Source organism: Heteronotia binoei, chromosome 8 (genome assembly GCF_032191835.1).
Source record: "Heteronotia binoei isolate CCM8104 ecotype False Entrance Well chromosome 8, APGP_CSIRO_Hbin_v1, whole genome shotgun sequence".
In the NCBI taxonomy this organism is placed as follows: domain Eukaryota; kingdom Metazoa; phylum Chordata; class Lepidosauria; order Squamata; family Gekkonidae; genus Heteronotia; species Heteronotia binoei.
This window is the reverse complement of record NC_083230.1, coordinates 2958882-2972529: the sequence shown is the minus strand read 5'-3', so window position 1 is coordinate 2972529 and position 13648 is coordinate 2958882.

The following is a 13648-nucleotide window of genomic DNA, read 5'->3' as shown; positions in this document are numbered from 1 at the left end:
CAGACGTTCGTCCAGTGGTGCACGCCCTGGTTGTTAGGCTGCAGGAAGGGCTTGAGGCTCCCCGAACATGGACTTTGAGAGTGAATGAAGTGAGCACCTACTTGTGCCTGCATCCTCTCTTGGCCTGCGCTTGGAAGATGGTTGTAAAACGCTCCTCCAATAAAAATTGACTAGAGTCCAAAGACAGCCCAAAAATTCACTCACAAATTGATTGGTAGTGCATCCCACCCCCCTCATCCCTCCCCAAACCAAAAGTGAATGTTCATTTAAAAACTGCAAATTGATCCAAATTTCTCCAGTCCTCCATCCACACATGCCTAATAATACTGAAAGGGCCATTGCAGCCCCCAACTGTAACTGACAGCACCCACAGGCCCAGCCAGGATAACCCGCCCAGGTTTTTTTCAGGGGCAGGAGGAAGAAAGAGGGAAGTGCCAGTGATGATGACAGGCAGCCAGCAGCCATACCAATGCTGAGGTCCCTCTAATGGGACAGTGATGCTGGTGTGTTACTGCTGAGCTGAGAGAGAAGGAATGGTTGCCTTCCTCTCACATAATCTGAGGCCCTCCCAGTGATCTTCCTCATTTGGGGTGCAATTCTGGCTCGCCTCCTTGTGGTGCACCCTGGGTAATGCGAAAGAGTGGGGACCAGCCAACCATCCATCACTCAAGGTAAGTCAAAATGCTTCTTGCTTTGTGTCAGATACAGAATGATGTGGAGCTAGGTGTGGTGGTCCACCACTTCTCTTGTTTGAGGCTAGAGTTGTGTTGTTTGGGGCAGGGCTGGAGAGCTGGCATCTGTAGATTGTGTGTTCTGTGGCAGGGAAGCTGGCACCTGGGTGAGAGACCCAGAGCCAGCAGGCTTGTTGTGGTTGGCCAGCTCTCCCCATGTTGTTTGGGGCAGGGCTGGAGAGCTGGCATCTGTAGATTGTGTGTTCTGTGGCAGGGAAGCTGGCACCTGGGTGAGAGACCCAGAGCCAGCAAGCTTGTTGTGGTTGGCCATTTCTCCCTGTGTTGTTTGGGGCAGGGCTGGAGAGCTGGCATCTGTAGATTGTGTGTTCTGTGGCAGGGAAGTTGACACCTGGGTGAGAGACCCAGAGCCAGCAGGCTTGTTGTGGTTGGCCAGCTCTCCCCATGTTGTTTGGGGCAGGGCTGGAGAGCTGGCATCTGTAGATTGTGTGTTCTGTGGCAGGGAAGCTGGCATTTGGGTGAGAGACCCAGAACCAGCCGGCTTGTTGTGGTTGGCCAGCTCTCCCCATGTTGTTTGGGGCAGGGCTGGAGAGCTGGCATCTGGGTTTGCTGTAGCCAGGTCTCTGCAGAGCAGACCTTGAGCAGATTGTGTTTTGGGGGAAGTGACATTGGCAACTGGCCTGGGTTTACATTGGTTCCAGGCCTGAAGGGTTCATAGAGTTGATAGAGGGATGTAGTGCATTTGGGTCCTATAGAGATTCTCTGATGTGAAGTTAGGTTTGGCTTTGGGTGCCCCAGGAATTGGACCCCCTGGTCCAATTTTTTTTGGCCTTGTGGGTTTTGTGTGGGACAGTGCCCTGAAGCTGCACAGCAGTTTGGGGGGCTTTCCTCAAAACCTCCTGCTCCCCAGAGCCACTTTTCCCAAGACAATTACAGTGAGGAAGTGGCTCTAATTGGTTTTTTCTCACCATTGGGAGCAGTGTTCCTTTTGGGGTGCCCACAGATGGGTTCCAGGGGGTTGCATACGGGGGCCTCTCCCTCAAACCCCCCTCTGGCCAGAGCCACTTTTCCCACAGCAATTGTAGTGGAGGAAGTGGCTAATTGGGCTTTCCCCATCATTGTTGGCAATGGGCCTTTTGGGGAGCTCAAAGACAGGGACCCCCTGGCCCAATCTTTTTGGGACTTGGGGGGGGTTTGGAGGGGAGAGTCCCCTGCAGGTCCTCTGCAAATTGGGGGCTCTCCCTCAAACCCCCTGCCCCCCCAGTAGCCTCTAATTATGCCCTGTGTTGCCATTGATTTCAATGGCCCATAGGGTGTAATGATGGAATAGGGGCACCCTCTTTGGGTGCCCCTGGAATGGGATCCCCTGGCCCAATCTGTCTCCAAAGCCCCTCATTCTCCTCCAGACGGCAGGAAGAAAGTAGAAATGCAGCAGAAGCTTCGGTTGGTGGAAGAGTGCCCGCCTGGCTATTTTGAAAGCCAGTATTGCTAATGTACCATACTGTTTAAATACCCAAAAAGTAACCTGCTGAAATAGCTTGAGCTGCTCATGAACAGCCAAATTAATTAACTAAAAAGTGGCCCTCAAACAAGAGCCCAGCAGGCAAGTGTTCCAGTATCCCTGCCCAAGACATTGGTGACTTTTGCTTCAACAGTTCTTTCTAAATCTCCCCACTCCCCCCCCCCCCCTCAAAAAATACCTCTCTTCCAGCAGGGAGCCACATCACATGTACAGAGGGCATTTTTTGGTGAAAGTGTAATACAAAATGAATGACAGGGAATTTGGAAAGCACTCCTCCCTGAGACAAGTTATATTTTTATTTACTTTCCCTTCATTGTTAGAAGCCGTCGGTGCCCTTTCTGGATTCCACTCAAAGTAATTTCTTATGGCAAATGTTTCCTGAATTTTAAGTACCTTTGATGGGTGCCAGTTGGCCTGGCTGAGCAGTGCTAACCACCATGCAGCATTTTGCCTTAAATCCCTTTGGCCTTGCACATTGGGCCTCCATTCTCTTTAATGTAAGGCCCAAAGGCATTTTCTAGTTCACATCCATGTCTGGCACTCAAATCAAACTTAATGAAGCAGACAGAGTTCTGAGAGCTCATGAAACACTATTTGCTTTGTTCTTGGCATTCAAAAACAAGGCCTATATAATATGGAGCTGTCCATCAATCACCAAAGCAAAATTACTAACCCATTTGCAATGAATTTCCAACTGGGAGTAGAGCCGGTTTTTGTATTTTAGATCAACCATCCCTCCCAATCTAACTTCCCATTCAGCCTGGTAAACTTTGATCTCTTCCCTAGAGCTAGCTCTGGCAAAGAACCACTTCTCTTTGGAAACTGACCAATTCCACAAGAAAAGTGTGTGTGTGGGGGGGGGGGGGAAGGCAACAGAATAAGGAAGAGACATGAACCTTTAAGTTGCCTGTTAAAATAATCAAGTATCAGTCTTGATGGAACTAGTAGGCATCCTGCCAGAATGGCTCTGTGCTCAATGCTCAATTTGGCTGCCACGAGGAGGTTTTGGCTCTGTAAGGATTTCCAATTGGCCATACCTGCTTAGGGCAGGGCAGGCTTCTGCTAAGAGAGGCTGAGGCTGGAACCGAACTATCCTGACTGTTCCCCTCCCCCTGCCCTGCTGCCCTTTAATAGTCTTTTTTATTATTATTTGTCAATGTTTTCATTTGTTCTTTTGGCCTGAGGAATGTCCAGATAAATCCAAAAGTAATCTGGTTGGATTTCTAAAAAATGAACAGTCACTTGCAGAGCCAGGAAATTTCTGACTACATTTGGAGGAAAAAGAAAACATGAGCGGGGGGAGTGATGCACTTCCGAGTAGTTCTGGTGTTTATTCAGGAGAGGCTACAATAATTCAGCTTTCCTTCTATGAAGGATCAGTTTTTATGTGTCAAGGAATTTCCTGGATGTGAGATTAGAGACTGACATTTCATATACAGGTACTAAGAAGCAGCATTTTTTTTTCTTTGACAACCCTCCCCCCCCCCCCCCCCCCTCCTGCACACACTCTTGTTAACCAACAGCAGAAAAAAGCAAGGCTTTCCATCCATTTGTTAAGAAAGTGGCAGGTGGGGCAGGTCTTCCTTTTTAAACAATGTTAAAATGTACAGGTGAGGGCGGGGCTTCTACATTTCACTCCTTTCTGTGCCTTGTCCTGGTGCCTGAAATGTTTGCTCTTGCCCTGGATCTGATAGAGGGAGTCAGCCAAACTGAGGGGGAAACAGCTGAAAGAAATAAATTGAGGCAGGACAGCCATGTGTGATGATGGACTTTATACAGACCTTAGTTTTGTAAAAAGTGAAAAAGTTTCCCTCTCCACCAGTCATTTGAAGCTCCATGAAAAAGAGGGATGAACTCTTGTGACAACATATGCCTCCTCCTGACTGCTCTGTAGGTAAGGTTGCCAGCTTCCAGGTAGGTACAATAAAAACAAGGAAAAACTCAGCATAAGGGTTCTGCAAAAAAATATCATTCCACTGAGCACTGAATTTCAGAAAGATTCACTGTTATATATAACAATTCCAATGTTTAATAAACTAACATATATAAGAAAATCCAATCCAATCCAATCACCTTTATTGGCATAGAAATAAAAAGTACAGTGTAGCAAATTTACATGGAGTTTCAGCTATAAAAACCAGTCAAACATCAAGAAGGGGAGCTAGTCTTTTGCTCCCTGATTGTTATGGCAGCCAAAAGGTACTTTGCAACCAGGTTTGTGATATGGGAACACTGATCAGATAGTAGAAAAAAAAACTAACTTTGCTTCAGGTAATCCATAAAAATTAGACAGAATAGGTTTGATTATGCAGCCCTGCACTTCCCCATAAAAATCACAATAAAGTAAGACATGGGCGACCGTTTCAAGGTGCCTTCCATTACATGGGCAGACTCTATCCTGATAAGGGATGTTGGCAAACCGCCCAGACAATACCGCTGAGGGTGGGCTTCCCCTCTGGCAACTCTCTTCATAGTGATCGATAAAACAGGGACCATGCCTGAATCATGGACAAATTCCATAGTTGTCCCAATTTATAAGAAGGGTGACCGACAAGAACCAGAGAACTATTGCCCAATTAGTCTGCTTGACATAGCAGGCAAATTATATGTGAGACACCTCTTGGGAAAACTTACTTCATGGATTAAGGAGCAAAATCTCCCAAGTAGGGAACAGATCGGGTTTTGTCCTGGCAAGTCTACAATGGACCACTGTATAATTCTTAATCATCTGATAGAGAAATACAATGGTAGAGGGGGAAGAAGGCTGTTTGCGGCCTTCCTTGATTTAAAAGGGGCATTTGACTTTATTCCCAGGGATCTTCTCTGGAACAAATTGGACATCATGGGTCTGGATAAACGCCTACTTTTTCTTATCCATATAAGAAAATGTTTAAATAACATTTCTGAGAGCTGGTGATCGTGGCTCTGACAACTGGGAAGCACACACAAGCTCACAAAGCAGATTTTTCGGATAGTTTAAACAGTTAAAAACCATACAGTCAGGCCTTGAATTCAGCAGGAGCTCACAAGAGCACAGCTCCTGAACTTTTCTGAGGGTTCCTCCTCCCCCTCCCCACCTACCTTGTCCATTGAATAGTAGGTGCAGCTGCATAACAATCTCTGGTTTAGGAGAGCGGGCAGCCAGCCAGCCACCAGGCGCTTTGAGAGCCAGTTTGGTGTATTGGTTGAGTGTGCAGACTCTTATCTGGGAGAACTGGGTTTGATTCCTCACTCCTCCACTTACAGCTGCTGGAATGGCCTTCTGTCAGTCATAGCTCTCACAGGAGTTGTTCTTGAAAGGGCAGCTGCTGTAAGAGCTCTCTCAGCCCCACCTACCTCACAGGGTGTCTGTTGTGGGGGGGGGGGAGGTAAAGGAGATTGTGGCTGCTCTGAGACTCTGAGATTCAGAGTATAGGGTGGGATATAAATCCAATATTTTCTTCTTCTTTACCACACCCCCAGCAGTTCTCATTAACCCTTGGAGAAGCCTATGCCACCCCTTCTTATGAGATTTTGGGTGGTGGATGGCTTACTGGTCTTTTGACTGGGGTGGGGGTGGGGGTAGCCCAGAAGAGCCCCAGGTAAGCAAGGCCTGCTTGGGCTGGCTGGATCTCTAGCCAGCCCAAGCAGGCCTCTCTTGCCCAGGGCTCTCCTTTCTTACGTTGGGTTGCTTTTGGCTGGTGGGGGAGCAGCATATGCTAATGAGTTATGCTAATGAGCTGCGCCACCTATTTTTCTACAGAACAACCCCTGCATACAGTCATACAGGTTCCTTCATATACTTAACATCCTAGAGTCCACATATATACAATATCCAGTTAATAATTTTTGAGTCTAACAAACAACTTGAATGGGGATGACTAAAAAAGCCCAAGCCCAAGATGAGACACGTGTCCAGTAACTTCTGTGTTTTGATATCCTTTATTCAATCAACTGGCTTTTAATGTTGCAGCCCAACAATTCCTGTTCAAAACTTAAAGGGCATGATGCTCACAAAAAAAGGAGAACCCTTCCATCAGCAAACTGTTAGCAGCAGGCCATTTGAAAGTGGACATGTCTTATCTTTTGCTTTGGAAATTAAAATGTGTACTTTTTAATTCCCTAAATATGCCAAATAGCACAATTTAATACACTATTTTATAAACAATGTTGTTTAATCAGTATATAAACTATGCTGTTGAATCAGTAAAATAAGTTTAGTAAGTGTTGGATATATTTCAATTTTCCCACAAATTTCTGTTCCCCCCTGGAGGGGGGGATTTGTTTCTTCTCCTTGTGGCTTCAAAATTTCCAGCAATTTTACATCAGTAGGCATTGCTATCTCTTATTATGGCACAGCTGCTGTTATGATTTAGATACACCATGGCCTGAACCCAGAAAAAGACAAAAGTTGTAAGTGAAGAGGAAACAAAACCTTGAAGATAGTATAGGACAGGGACAGGGAGAATTCCTGAAGGACACTGGAGGCCTGGAGCAAGCTCAATCAAGTGACTCCTCTCCGCAGACCTGTAGTTAGGGATGCCAATCTCTACATGGGTACAACCAAAAAGATTAATGGGAAGGAGACAATGCAGAGAACACGCCTTGAATTAATAACTAACAAATGCAATATATACAATTTCTATAAATATTTATAACTATATAACGTGTGTCTTATTTCATTCAATAATGTATATAGTCTGCAGAATTCATTTCCTACTCTCAAAATATTCATACAATATCCATTCAATAAGTCCCAAAAGGTTTAAAATGTGTCCAGCTTCTTAATAGAAAAAAGTGCTTGTGCTTGAAATTCTAATTCAAATTTCTTAATCCTGGAACATTGATTGGACCACTTCACGCCACTTCTGGCAGAGCCCACTGGCTTTAAAAAGTCAGTTTCCACATACTTTTTCAAAGAGGGGTTTGAACATAGTCCTGTTGCTCCATTTCTTGCAATCTAACAATATCAAACAGTCTACTTCCCAAGCACAATCTTTGGAGTAGAGCATCTCCAAAAAGATGGTGCTTAAAGAGAAAATATAGGTACTTCTACAAACATAACTCTGAAAACAATGCTCCAAAGACACCTCAAGAGCTAGATAGAAATTAGGAATTAAAAGAAAGAAGCTAGGTGCTGAAAGAACATGCCATCCTCAAGGAAACAAGAGGAGAAATAGGAAACTCCATTAAGAAGCATTGTAGTTTTGGAAAACACAGGGGGAAAGCCTCCCAATATTAAGATATCAATAACTAAGGAACTAATCTTCAATAACTCTCATTTGCCTGTATAAAGAATTACAATCTGTACCATCACTGATTTTTGCCCCAAAGTTAACAATTCCTGATTACACCAAACCTTCTCCTGTCTTAAATAAAATCTTCTGTTCTGTTAGACCTTTACATCATCTCAAGGGCCATTTGATGGGGCTTAACCCAAGGGGGCTCCTTATTCTTCCCGCAGGTTCCAGGACTGGGGTAAAAGCCAAGTTGTATTTTATGACAGGATGGAGCAACTTTTTAAAGAAAAATAAAAAACCCACATCAAATATTCGAACATGTCCCACTTGTGCAATGGGATCAGACTGGGATCAGACCTTCTGCCCCTGCACTGACCTTTGAGGAGATGGATGCCTTCAGACCAAGTCATGTCAAAGGAGCCATCCAGGGAGGACTGCAGATACCCAACCTGATGCTGCAGGAACAGCTTCCCAACTTGCACAATGTCCAGAGATGCCAGGGAGGCTGGGGAGCAATGTTCCCTCTAAGCTACAGAGTCTTGTGAACAAAAATTCTACTTTGTGAGCTACTGCTATTAAAGTTGTGAGCTTCTGACATTACAATTGTGAGCTATTGCATAAATTATTGTGTTCTGGGGTCATCTTTCATAAGACAAAAATGCGTGAGCCAGAGGCTAAAAATCTGTGAGCTTGGAACACTGCTGGTGAGCAGTCAACTCCCAAGGACCAGCAGCAGCGGCAGAAGGCAGCAAGGGTGATAGAAGAGCAGCAGAAGCCACAACAGGTGACTGCCCATTCCTCATCTGTTGTGAGATCCAGGAAGGCTTCTTTGGAAGGGTAAGACAAGGAACAGCTGCAATGGCCTCCTTAGGCTAGTAGCAGCCAGAGGAAAAGCAACCTAAAGCTTCCTATAGGCAAGGGGCAAGAGCAAATGGAATCCTAGGCAGGCAGATGCCCAGTGGACCTAGGACCTGTCATTCTCATAGACCCACCCCACAGGTAGAGGGAGGGAGTGAGGCTTGAATTATCCCACCCCAAGCAGCCCTTTAAAAAGTGTACTTGGGAAGAGCCAGAGAGGAAGGGCCAGACCTCATCTAAGGTGAACAGGGAGAGGTTATGTGCAGGAGCAGCAGAGGGAAGTGGGTGCTGTATCTTCCCCACCCCCCGCTCTCTTCTGAGGTTCTACTCCCAGAGCAAGTGCTATTAAAAGAAACCTGTAGGACACAGTCCTGGACTTTGGCCTGACACCAGAATCTGATGCAGACCAACCCAGGGAATGGAGATACACTTATGTATAGGGATGGGCATGAACCAGCTCATGACTAAAGTTTGTGATGAATTTTGGCCAGCTTGTGGTTCACAAAGTGAAATTTGTGACAGATCAACTGGCAACAACTTTTCATGAACTTTAAAGCAATTTGTTATGGTTTGTGAATGGATACATTTCCGGACAGACTCTCTGTTAGATCAAAATGTTTACCAAACTTCAAAGCAACTGGGGTGGTGTTGGAATTTTCCAGCCTTGGAGGGTCCTTCTAAAGCTCCACAGCTTAATTGCTGGCTGCCGAGTTCCCGTTCTACTCTATGGGATCAGAATGCTAAATATACCCTCAGCTCAGCTCCACACCCTCTCCTCTGTTGGCAGTTAGACAGAGAAGCAGGGAACTTGTTAAAAGCAGAGCACATACATTTATTCCTGATTGTGAACACCTCTCCCCTGGTGAGGTTCAAGTGTTAGGTGGACTCAGGGCTTTAAGCCACCACATCTCTCTGGCCATGTCAAGCAGAGGGGCTTAGCTACTGGGCTGCCTTAGCTGAGAATCCACATTTTTTATCCTTCCATCCCTCCTGATTGTGAACATCTCTGTGAGTCATGAGGGTGAAAGTGAGTACAAAGGGTGCTCATCATGGAGGGAAGAAGTCCTCCACCCCTCGCGTACCACAGGCCCCAAACTCATCCTGTCAACCTGCTGGAGCCCAGCTCTAGAAAAGCATCACCAGGGGTCTCAGAGCCTCCTGGGCTCTCCACAGAGACAAAACAGTTGTTAGTACTGCCAGACACCAGCAATTGCTCACACTCTTTGGAGAAGAGGCCTCTGACAGCAGTGATTCAGAGGGGGAGGGGGGAGATCCTGCCCTTCCACTAGCTGCTTCTGCCTCAAGTACACCCTTCCATGGCCCCCCCAGCTCAGCGCCAGAAAGCAACTATGCCTCCCACCTTTTCCAATTCTGGGGACTCCATTTCAAGCCCACATTTTGGAAACAGTTCCACATGCCCCCAGTGGCCCCTGTGTGACAGTGTGCTAGGTATGCCACATGCACGTTTGGAGGAGCTTAAATCCACTTGTCCTCTGTAGGCACCTGCAGAGTGCACCCAACTATGTTGCCACAGGAGGAAAGAGTGGTTGCCAGTGTGAGGAAGAGGAGGCCCACTCCCTCTCAACAGGGAGAAGTGGAGAAGAAGCAAGAGGCCTGGCCCCTCCAAGAAAGGCTCCCTGCACTCAGGGTGCCAAGAGTGGGACATCAAGGCAGGCTACCCTCCCTGGAGTGATGACAGTGCAATCCAAAAGGGCTACATGAGGGCCCAGGAAGCAGTCACTCACCTCATTGCTGTGGATGGCCAACCCTTCTCCCTCATGGAGGTCATAACCTTTTCCCAACTGCTGCAGAACCTGGTTCCCTGGCACTCTGGCCCCTTGTGGAGGAACATGAGCTGACAAATCTTGCCCATCACACATCACTTCACTGTGGCGAAGGTCAAGGCTCAACTCTCCAAAGTGCAAGGCAGTATCATGCACTTCACGGTGAACTTCTGGGGCTGACCAGCAGCACAACCCCTGGTGATGAGGGACAACCAGAGTTTCCTACTGTGTGGACTGTCAGGGTATGGCCAAGGTCCTTGAAGGGAACAGTCTTTCAATCAGGCTACAGCGTGGTTCTGCTCCATGTGCAGGGGTGGATGCAGACCACATAGAGACAAAAATTGCTGCTGTGCTGCCTTTTTAGGTTTTCTGGATTGCTTTCAATGCACACTCATAGCAGCCTACCCACATGCATCTCTAGGGAAAAAAATCAGATCTAATCTAGAAGATTAGAAAACCAAAAAACAAAATAACAGATAAATGAAGAAAGCAACATAGGCCATAAAATAGCTTTAACTCCCATTATTTTTCAGGCAAACAATATCTGGAATATCCAATTAAATAGTATTGGGTCTGTTTTCAATCCAAGATATAATGAATATTCCTTGTTTCATCATGCTAAAATTATACACATAGTATATATACTTGATGGAAAAGAGGGTGCTTTTAAAAAAAGATAAAATAGACTTATCTACAGGACCAATAATCTCAAAGAACACATGGTTGAATCTAGATTTCATCCAACTTTACAAAAAAGACAATAACAAAATAAATCTAGGGCACACTAATGAAAAAATAGTACCGAGCACATCTTTACATTTTGGAAAGTAATGTCTACAGTTTTTTTTAAAGAATAAAATTATATACATTATTCAGTATCCTCAAAACAAGAAGGTATTAAATAGCAACAACAGTAAAAATTACAAACTCAAACATTCATGTTATCTACAGGGGGATGGACTGAACAAGGAGACACTTTAACAAAACTCTAATGTATACTACCCTGTACATGTAAGATCAGGTTTGTTCATCATGTTTTGGCAATTTTGTCTGGAGAGGTAAACTTAAGGCCACAGGACCAGAAGGATTCAGTCCCAGCTAAGACCAACTGAAGATGATGATACAGGGTTCCATTCCTTTGTTTTTGCTGGGACTTTGTTGCAGGTAATCTTTATTAGCCTGTATGTAAATTTACTAGTAGTGAGAGTAAAACTTTTTAATCCAGTTGGACTATATTGGTGATAAAAACTGTTGACTGGCAGGTATCATGTGAAGTCTTTTCCCCATACTTTTTGGAAAAGCAGAAAAGCTAACAGGAAATTCCCTCCATGACTCCTGAATAGCACTGTTAAGATTAATTCTCTTAGTTCTTCTTTACTCAACTTATCCCTGAAAGTCAACAGTCCATTTCTTTTCCTCTTTTTTGTTTGTTTTGAATTAATTATGTTCTGATCAAAAGAGAAATTTCAGGAGAGAAGGGGCAGGAGGGGAGGTTCTACAATTTTTCAGGATTTCATTTCATTCTGAATGGGACAATGGAATGCTTTCGCCAGTGATTTCATGCTCATGTAATTCCTCTATCCTCAAGGTTCTTCATCTCATGGAGTTGGCAACCTTGGTGGGATGGAGGGTTGTGTAAGATGGAAGGTGTATCCTATTGTCTCATTCACTAGCTAAGTTTTTCCTATATCTCTGCTCCAAAACCGGCACTGACAATCAGTAGCCTTTTTGCTCAGGAGACCTAAATTGAAGGAAATTCTGGGGTTGTTCACACATAATATGCATATATGACCTATGCTCAGAGTGCAGGAGAGGACCTCTGATTTGTTCCAGATTCCCTGTTACACAGAGCATTAAGATTCACTAAGAAATGCTTATATGAGTGAAGGTCTCACCCATGAACTGACCCACACATCTCGAAGGAACACACATATTGTTTGAATGGGGATAAATACATGACCTTCATATTGCACATCATGCTCTGTATACAGCAGTGATGAACTACAGAGCAGCTATCATTCCTAAACACATGCAAATTAGGGGCTGACTGTGAACAAGATTTCTGTTTTAGCTCCATGACCAAGGCTGCTGCTGTTTCACAAGTTGCTATAAGTATGTCACCAAAGCCTTAGAAATACTATCCTTGTCTGGAATAAACAGTTCCATGCTAAACTTCCATAATTACACCTATCTGGAGTCCTGAATCTCACATATGCTGTAAGATCTTGCAGCATGGAGGTTTGGAGTGGCTACAGACCAGCAAACAAGCTTTGCTAATATATTTTTCATGCAGCAGGGACGGGGGTGGGGGAGTGTTAGTTTAGGTTTAATCCCATAAACAGTTATACCACATAACTATATCTAAAACAGTTTTTAAAATAATATTTCAGAACTTGAGGCTCTGTTGATTGTGTTAAATAAATCATGTATATTATTTTGTTTTTAATAAACATTGTTAACTATTGTCATTCTTCAGGCCTAACAGGCACCTATTCAAATATAACCACACTTGGCTGTTAAAAGAATGAATTGTGCCTGCAGTCACTTATCTATCATTGTACATAATCTGGAAGCACTGACTACCTCTTACAGGATGATATAAAAACTGCATCAACAGCCCCACGAATGTGGTTGGTTCAAAATGGAAAGAGGATGGCCGGATTCAGACTATAGTACCTACATAGGATCAACATTCTAACTACTGGAGGTAGTTTTATTTTGTGAAACCCAAAATAATATTTTGGTATTCTAACTTGGCTAGCTTCATGACCTCATATATACCACTTGGGAAGGCACTGGGCAATGCTTTATCATTCCACACCTAATAGGCTATCCCAGAGTCAAATGCAACTTGATACACAACTCACTGGCTCAGCAACATATATCTGTAATAGGAAGGAAGATCAAACAGTACAACAGATAGATGGTTTCTGATGTGAGAAAAAGCATTTGAAGCAGCCCTTGCACTGGGCTAAACTACAGATTATATGCACCATGAAAATGCCATCCCAAGCAACAGCCTCATGTTTCCTTCATAATATGTAGGAACATGTATCCTGCACATTATCATTGGCTGCAGTTGCAAGTTTCCTCACCACACTGATGTCATGTTGTGGGTTATGTGTTTGCAGATATTGCAGGGGAGAAAGATCAAACTCGCCAAGGCAACACAAGAACATAAGAACATAAGAGAAGCCATGTTGGATCAGGCCAACGGCCCATCAAGTCCAACACTCTGTGTCACACAGTGGCAAAAAATTTTATATACACACATACACTGTGGCTAATAGCCACTGATGGACCTGTGCTCCATATTTTTATCTAAACCCCTTTTATCTAAACAAATTTCAGTAGGCTTACCTGCTCACTGGCAAGGGGTGGGAGGGAGCTTTCTGGGAGTGGGGTGGGTGGGGCAATGTTCCCAATGGGACAATATTGTATGGAAGTGATGTCATCATGCCAGGGACATCGTGTGGTGATGCTCTGATATTTTAGGCATTTCAGGTTTGCCCCAAATGTTAGAGCATGGCCATGCAATGCTCCTGGCATAATAATGTCACTTCCACATGATGTCAT